The 8,868-nt window shown below is 38.0% G+C and overlaps 1 pseudogene; it reads left to right on the plus strand.

Moving 5' to 3' along the window:
- Window positions 1–6,606: 6,606 nt before the first annotated feature.
- Window positions 6,607–8,089, plus strand: LOC138809337 (zinc finger protein 280D pseudogene; annotated as a pseudogene).
- The last annotated feature ends 779 nt before the right edge of the window (window positions 8,090–8,868 follow it).

Here is an 8,868-nt window from a genome sequence, read left to right on the forward strand (position 1 = left end):
AAAAAGGAGAATTACAGGCCAATCTCCTTGATGAACACAGATGCAAAGATCCTTAACAAGATTCTAGCTAACAGAATCCAGAAACACATAAAAAAAATAATTCACTATGACCAGGTAGGCTTCATCCCAGAGACACAGGGATGGTTTAACATACGTAAGTCAATAAATGTAATCCAACATATCAACAGAGCCAAGGTAAAGAATCACATGATTATCGCTACAGATGCAGAAAAGGCCTTTGACAAAATTCAACATTCATTCATGCTAAAAGCTCTGGAGAAAATAGGAATAGAAGGAACATTTCTAAAAACAATAAAAGCCATTTATGACAGACCAATAGCCAATATTATACTTAATGGGGAAAAGCTACAACCAATTCTCCTAAAATCAGGAACAAGGCAAGGATGCCCACTGTCTCCACTCCTCTTCAATATAGTCCTAGAACCCTTAGCCAGGGCAATAAGGCAAGAAAAAGACATTAAAGGGATCCGCATAGGGAAAGAAGAAGTTAAACTATCCCTTTTTGCAGACGACATGATACTATACCTCCACGATCCCAAAAACTCCATCCCCAAACTCTTAGAAATCATAAATCACTTTGGCAAAATAGTAGGATACAAAATAAACCCACAAAAATCAGTTGCCTTCCTATACACTGATAATGTACAGGAAGAGAGGGAAATAAAGGGAGCAACCCCATTCACAATAACCTCCCGAAAAATAAAATATTTAGGAATTAACCTAACCAAAGATGTAAAAGAACTATTTAATGAGAACTATAAAAAGTTAAAGAAAGAAATTGCAGAAGACACTAGGAAATGGAAAGACCTCCCATTCTCCTGGATAGGCCGACTTAATATAGTAAAGATGGTAATACTTCCAAAACTAATATACAAATTCAACGCAATTCCTATTAAAATCCCAATGACGTACATCTCTGAAATACAGAAAACAGTCCAAAAATTCATATGGAACAACAAAAGACCTAGAATAGCCAAAACAATTCTAGGGGATAAAGACAATATGGGAGGGCTATCCATGCCGAACTTCAAACTCTACTACAGAGCTATAATAACAAAGACAGCATGGTACTGGCACAAAAACAGACCCGAAGACCAATGGAACAGAATAGAAGATCCAGAAATAAATCCACAGGCCTACAGCCAGCTGATATTCGACAAAGGAGCCAAAGACATACAATGGAAGAAACACAGCCTCTTCAACCGCTGGTGCTGGGAAAACTGGGCAGCTACATGCAGAAAACTAAAAGTGGACCCCAGCCTATCACCATGCACCAACATCAACTCAAAATGGATTAAAGACCTTAACATTAAACCTGAATCTCTGAAACTACTGCAGGACAGAGTAGGAGAGACACTTGAACTAATAGGCACAGGAAGGAACTTCCTGAACAGAGTCCCAGGGTCACAACAAATTGGAGAGAGACTCGACAAATGGGACTACCTTAAAATAAAAAGCTTCTGCACAGATAAAGCTATCGCAACCAAGCTAGAAAGACAACCAACTAATTGGGAAAAAATATTTACCAGCAATATATCAGACAAGGGGTTAACATCCTGTATATACAGGGAACTCAAGAAACTAATCCCTCCCAAACCTAACAAACCAATTACTAAATGGGCAAGGGAACTAAAGAGGGACTTCTCAAATGAAGAAATAAAAATGGCAAAGAAACACATGAGGAAATGTTCATCATCCCTGGTGGTGAAGGAAATGCAAATAAAGACAACCCTGAGATACCACCTTACCCCAGTCAGAATGTCCCACATCCACAAATCAGCCAACGACAAATGCTGGAGGGGATGTGGAAAAAGAGGAACCCTATTACACTGCTGGTGGGAATGTACACTCATACAACCACTTTGGAAAGCAGTCTGGAGGGTCCTTAGAAAGCTAAAGATTGACCTCCCTTACGACCCAGTCATACCACTTCTAGGCATCTACCCTGAACAACAGGAACCAATATACAAGGACACGTGCACCTCCATGTTTATTGCAGCACTGTTCACAATAGCTAGGAAATGGAAACAACATAGATGCCCCACCACAGATGAATGGATCCAAAAATTGTGGTATCTATACACAATGGAATATTATGCAGCCATTAGAAATGACAAAATAATGGCATTTGCAGGGAAATGGATGGAGCTAGAAGGAATCATGTTGAGCGAGGTAAGCCAAGAACGAAGAGACAAACAGTACATGGTCTCCCTGATAAGCGGATGATAAATCCAAAATGTTAGGTGATATGACAAAACTAACAGGACTTAAGAAACAAAGAACTCCCACTCATCTGGTTGAACCACTACTAAATATCCCCATGCTGCTGATCACGTGTATGGTATATAACATATGAACACCGTTATATATTACAGACTGTGATAGACAATTTGCTCCAGGAAAGTTAGAATGAACGTGTGACTTTAAATGAGCATCATTATTCCACAATACTGTGAATTTCCGGAAATTAAGTAATCACTTAATCACAATCAAAAAAAAAAAAAAAAAAAAAAGAACCTTGGGGAAGGGAGGGAGGGAGGGGATGGTAGGGAGAAAACAATGGAGGGGGTAACAATGTTCAAGAGGAAGTGTACTCATTACCCCACTCATGTAACTGTAACCCTCTGTATAGAATCTTTACAATAAAAAAATTAAAAAAAAAAAAGTCTCAAAGACGTTACTGCGGGGGCTGGCTATGAACCATGATCGTCATATGTCAACCTCCAGTGTAGTTAGGATTAGAGTTCTGAGCCACCGACACAACTTAATTTTAATTCTGACTTCTCTCTCTCTCTCTTTTACAAAAACTGGTTGAATAGGTGCTGGAGGAGGGGGTCCAGCATCCCCATGTGGCTGGAATCCAAGGTGACCCTCTCATTCTGGAGGTGGGCTGTGGGTCAGGAGCTGTCCCGCTCAGCCTGTTGAAACAGCTCCCTGAGGTAAGCCCCACTATTCCCTAGCTAGACCATGAAATTCATTGTCCATCCAGCCTTACTGGACTTATTGAATTGTTGCTTTCTACATCATTTTCTATCACCTGACCAAACTTATGATACAGAGTTACGGAGTGAAAATGTAATGCCTTCTTAAGAAAGTCATTTAGGGCTCTGGGAATGTGGCTTCATGGTATGGTGATTGCCTAGCATGCATGAAACCCTGGGTTCAATTCCACAGTAACACAGAAAAAAGAAAAACACTAGAAGGAATGCTGTGCCTCAAGTGGAAGAGTGCTAGCCTTGAGAAAAAAAAAAGCTCAGGAATAATTCCCTACCCCTGAGTTTAAGCCCCAGGACCAGCAAAACAATTAGTAAATGGAAAATAAAGGACCCATACTTGAAATATATAATTGCTACTTCCATACTGACACCTGATAATAGCCTCTAATTCATGTATTTTACTTAGGATACTGTGTTGAAAAAAGTTTTGTTCATTAAGTCACAGCAATTAATGCCAGGAATGTGCTTAGATGTCAGCTGAAGATTAATTCTGGAAATTCAAGGATTCAAGGATTTTGGGTCATCACTGCTAATCACAAAGTGAAAAGTAGTCTAAGTGTGATTTTGAAATCTTTTTGATCAGTTTTGGCATCAAAAATGCAGAGGGTAATTAATAGTTGTGACAGAAAATAAGGAGTAACTCCAGATGTAAGGAAAAAATGATAGTAAATAAGGTATACCAGAAACTGGTCTAGAGAACCATTTTTGGTTATTGAAGAACTAGTTGTCAACTAGGCTTTTGCTCATTGCCTTTATCATTCTAAATCTCTTAGGCTAGTTCTTAATCTCTGCGTGATAAATGTTTCTCCTTTTTTTTTTTTTTGCTTCTGTGCCTTTTTTCCTCTTTTTTCTTTTTTAATTTTTTTTATTTTTTTTTAATTTCAATTTTAATTTTTTGTGAACATACTGTACAGAGGGGTTACAATTACTGGACAAGATAATGAGTACATTTATCAATCATTGCAGCCTCCTCCATTGTTGAGGCTTTCACATCCCTTCCCATCCTCTCCCCAACCCCGAACCCGAACTCCTCCACTCCGCACCAAAGTTGTAAAGTTCGTTTTTGTCATGAAAACTTGTACTTCTCATAGTTGCATCGGGTCCAGCTGTATCCTTAAAAGACTTGTTTTTCCACATCTCCTCCACAAATTATAACGACATCAAATATAATGAAAGCAGTGGTTGTACTGTGGGGGAGGGACATACAAAGCAACAAAGATAAACTTATAAGTGAGTTAGAAACAAATGCATGAAAAAAACATTTAAATACATATCAAGGGTTCATTTTCCTAAGATCACATTATCTGACCTTTACTGCTTGACTCATACATATATTAGATATTGCAAATAAGGGAAACCATAGGACCTATGTTTCTTTGGGCTTGGCTTACTTCACTTAATACAATTTTTTCCAAGCCTTTCCATTTCCTAACAAATGGGACAATGTCATTCTTTCTGATGGAGGAATAGAATTCCATTGTGTATATATACCACATTTTCTTGATCCATTCATCTACTGAGAGGCATCTGGGTTGGTTCCATATCTTAGCTATAGTAAATAATGCTACAATAAACATAGTTGTACTGTTAGCTTTAGTGTGGTCTTGTTTGTGAACATTTGGGTAAATGCCCAAAAGTGGGATTGCTGGGTCATAGCAGAGATCTATGTGAAGTCTTCAGGAACCTCCATACTGCTTTACAAAGAGGTTGAACAAGTTTACACTCCCACCAACAATGAAGTAAGGTTCCCTTCTGTCCACATCCCCTCCAGCATCTGTTGTTGTTGGAGTTCTTGATTATAGCCATTCTAACTGGTGTGAGGTGGTATCTCAATGTTGTTTTGATTTGCATTTCTTTTATGGCTAGGGAGGTTGAGCATTTCCTCATGTGCCTATTGGCCATCCTTCTTTCTTCTTCAGAGAAATTTCTTTTTAAATCATTAGGCCACTTATTTATTGGGCAGTTGTTTCTTTGAGGATATGTTGTTGGGGGATTTAACTTTTTGAGTTCCAAGTATATTTGAGATATGAGACCCTTGTCCATTGTATGGCTAGTGAAGATCTTCTCACAATCCATGGGCTTTATATTGATCTTGCTAGCTAGGTCCTTTGCGAGGCAGAAGCTCTGCAACTTCATGCAATCACATTTGTCCAACCTTTCTTTGAGTTGTTGTGTTTCCTGGTCTCTATTAAGAAAATTTCGGCCTGAGCCAAGGAGGCCTAGGATTTCTCCTATTCCATCCTGTAATGTTTTCAGAGTGTCTGCATTGACTCGGAGGTCTTTGATCCATTTGGAGTTTATTCTGGTGTAGGGTGTTATATAAGGATCTAGTTTTAGTTTTCTACAAGTAGTTAACCAATTTTGCCAGCACCATTTACGGAAGAGACTGTCTTTCTTCAATCCTATTATTTTAGCACCCTTATCGAAGATTAATTGGGTATAGGTCTATAGGTTCATTTCTGGGTTTTCAATTCTATTCCATTGGTCCTGAGGTCTGTTCTTATGCCAGTAACAAGCTCTTTTGGTTACTATGGCTTTATAGTAGAGTTTGAAATTTGTTATTGATATTCCACCAGCAGTGTTCTTTCCGTTGAGGAGTGTTTTTGCTATTTGTGGTCTTTTATTGTTCCATATGAATTTTTGGATTGTTTCTTTTATTTCCTTGAAGAATGAGTTTGGAATTTTGATCAGGATCGCATTGAATTTGTAGATACCCTTGGGCAGTATTGCCATTTTCATGATGTTAATCTTTCCAATCCAGGAGCATGGGAGGTTTTGCCATTTTCTAAGTTCTGTTTTGATTTCCTTCTTCAAGATTTTAAAGTTTTCATCATAGAGTTCCTTCACTTCTTTGGTTAAGTTAATTCCTAGGTATTTTATTTTTTGAGGTGCTATTACAAATGGAGTTACTTTCCTAATTTCATCCACACTTTTCTCATTGTTGGCATACAGAAAAGACATTGATTTTGGGGGGTTAAATTTATGCCCTACTATCTTGCCAAAGTTTTGAATCAGCTTGAGTAATTTGGGACTGGAGTCCATGGGATTCTTTAAATACAAGATCATGTCATCTTCAAAGAGCGAGAGTTTTATTTCTTCTTTCACTATTTGGATCCCCTTTATGTTTTTGATCTTGTCTTATTGCTGTAGCTAGGCATTCTAATACTAGATTGAAGAGAATTGGAGAGAGTGGACATCCTTGTCTTGTTCCTGAGTTAAGAGGAAATGGGTTTAGTTTTTGACCATTAAGTATAATGCTGGCTGTAGGTTTGTCATACAGAGCCTTTATTATATTGAGTAATGTTCCATGGATTCCTAATTTTTCCAAAACCTTCATCATAATCGGGTGTTGGGGCGCGCGCGCGGCGCCAGCTTCCCTCCCCCCCACTTCCTCCCATGTCTCCCCTCCCCCTCTCCCACTTCCCATGGGTCAGGCTGCTGGCTCCACAATGGGAGCCGCCGCCGCCCACGCTGCTGCCGCTGCTGCTTGATAGTTTTTCGCGCTCCTCCTTTTTCTCCTCCTCCTCCGCCTCCTCCTCTTTCTCCTCCTCTTTTAGGGCTCCAGTCAGGCCGAGCCGGCTCCGCTCACAAAAATTCAGACATGGCAGAACTTTTTATGGAATGTGAAGAAGAGTTGAGCCATGGCAGAAGAAAATAAAAGAAGTTGAGGATGATGACAATGATGAACCAATCTTTGTTGGAGAGATAGCAAGTTCAAAACCAGCAATTTCAAATATTTTGAACAGAGTTAAGCCAGCTCATATTCAAGGGGAATAAAGAATGGTGTGCTCAGTCGAGGTATTTCTGCTGCATTCAAGTCTACAAGTCAACACAATACGAACCCATCAAATTCAGTTGCTGCCTCGCCAGTAAATTTTCATCCTGAATCTAGATCTTCAGATAGCTCTGTTATTGTACAGCCTTTTTCTAAACCTGGCTATTTAACAAAGTCATCCCGAGTTGTATCTAGTAATTCTTCTGAGTTACTGTTTGACTTGACCTAGAATACAGAATTACCACAGTACCAAGGGATACCAACAATTTCTGTAGCAGGTCTGAATGAAAATTTGTTTTTATCAAAACGTCCAACGTCCTTCTGCTTCTGAACAGTGTAAATCCAAAAAATCCCAAGCCTGGTGAAAGTGTTTCTGTAACAGATTTCTCAGCTGTATTCCCTGTAGTTAAAACTCCTTCACTGATTTCTCCCCAAGCTATGCCGTCAAAAGGTGAAAATACTTCATCAAATTAATCTAAAGATGGAACGCCTTTTCCACGAGCTTGTCCAAAGTGCAATATTGATTTCAATCTTCTGGATCCTATGAAAAATCACATGCAGTATTGTTGTCCAGACATGATAAATGACTTTTTGGGACCAGATAAAACAGAAAACTCAAATACAGCAAATAAAGCTATGACTGCTGATTCAGAGAAAGGAAAATTGATCATGTTAGTTAATGACTTTTATTATGGAAAACATGAAGGAGATATCCAGGAAGAACAGAAGACTCATACAATCTTTAAATGCTTCAGTTGCTTGAAAGTTCTCAAAAATAATATTAGGTTTATGAACCACATGAAACACCACTTGGAACTTGAGAAGCAGAGCAGTGAGAGCTGGGAAAACCACACCACCTGCAAGCACTGCTACCGGCAATTTCCCACACCCTTCCAGCTGCAGTGCCACATCGAGAGTACACACACTCCTCACGACTTTTCTACCATTTGTAAAATCTGTGAATCATCATTTGAAACAGAACATGTTCTTTTACCACATATGAAGGACAATCATAAACCCGGTGAGATGCCATATATCTGCCAGGTTTGCAATTATAGATCATCATCATTTTCTAATGTAGAAACTCATTTTCGAACATCTCATGAAAACACTAAGAATTTACTTTGTCCATTTTGCCTCAAAGTTATCAAAATTGCAACACCCTATAAGCATCATTATATGAAGCATCAGAAAAAAGGAATACATCGTTGTAAAAAATGCAGACTGCAATTTTTGACCTGCAAGGAGAAAACACTTCCTACTTGATGCTATTACATTTTTTAAATAAATAAGCATTCTCTACGTGATCACTTGAGGGGTTAACTCTTTCTATAAATGTGTTTAATCACTCGAGTACTGTATCAAACATCCATAATCATTATCAAGAACTTGTGATTGAGATGAGAAAGAAATATCTAGATTTCTCGCTTCTCTTTTCCTCTTCTCCTTTTTCTAGTGAGAATTCTCAGCCTTTCTCCAAATTCTCCTATTAATAAAGAAAGAATGACACATTGTGGATATCAAGCAAAAGGCTCCAAAGCCTGATTTTTATTGTTTCAGAAATAGATGAAATAAATCAGAGTGGCCCAAGGAAGAAGAAAAGCAAGATGTTTCCCTTTCGGGCTTCAACAATAGAGACTGAACACGACTCTAAACATCTAATAAACAATTTTCCTTAGCTAATTTTTAAAAATATTGTTTTTTAATAAATAATAATTTTAACAATTAAAAAATTTAAAATATGTAGTAATTTGCTGTTTGCTTTTAGTAGGCATGAAATAAGACTGCATTAACATTGTGTGAGTTGAGAGGCTAAATTTTATCAGAATCCAAACAAAATGAAAAATATATGATTTTAAGAAAATAGCTTTTAGGTAAATTTTCAACATGACATACACACAGGGACATCTTTTTTCTTCTTTTCCTCTCCACACTTCAATAAGCAGTTCATGTAATTCAAATAGCTTTGTTTCTTTCAGAAATAGATTACACATAAACAAGTTAAAAGATGAGAACCAGTATTGGTGGTGCATTCTTTAAAAATAGCAGTCAAATAACTATTAACCATAATTCCAA

The sequence above is a fragment of the Dipodomys merriami genome, unplaced genomic scaffold (assembly GCF_024711535.1).
Source record: "Dipodomys merriami isolate MVZ:Mamm:240054 unplaced genomic scaffold, mDipMer1.0.p SCAF_492, whole genome shotgun sequence".
NCBI lineage: Eukaryota > Metazoa > Chordata > Mammalia > Rodentia > Heteromyidae > Dipodomys > Dipodomys merriami.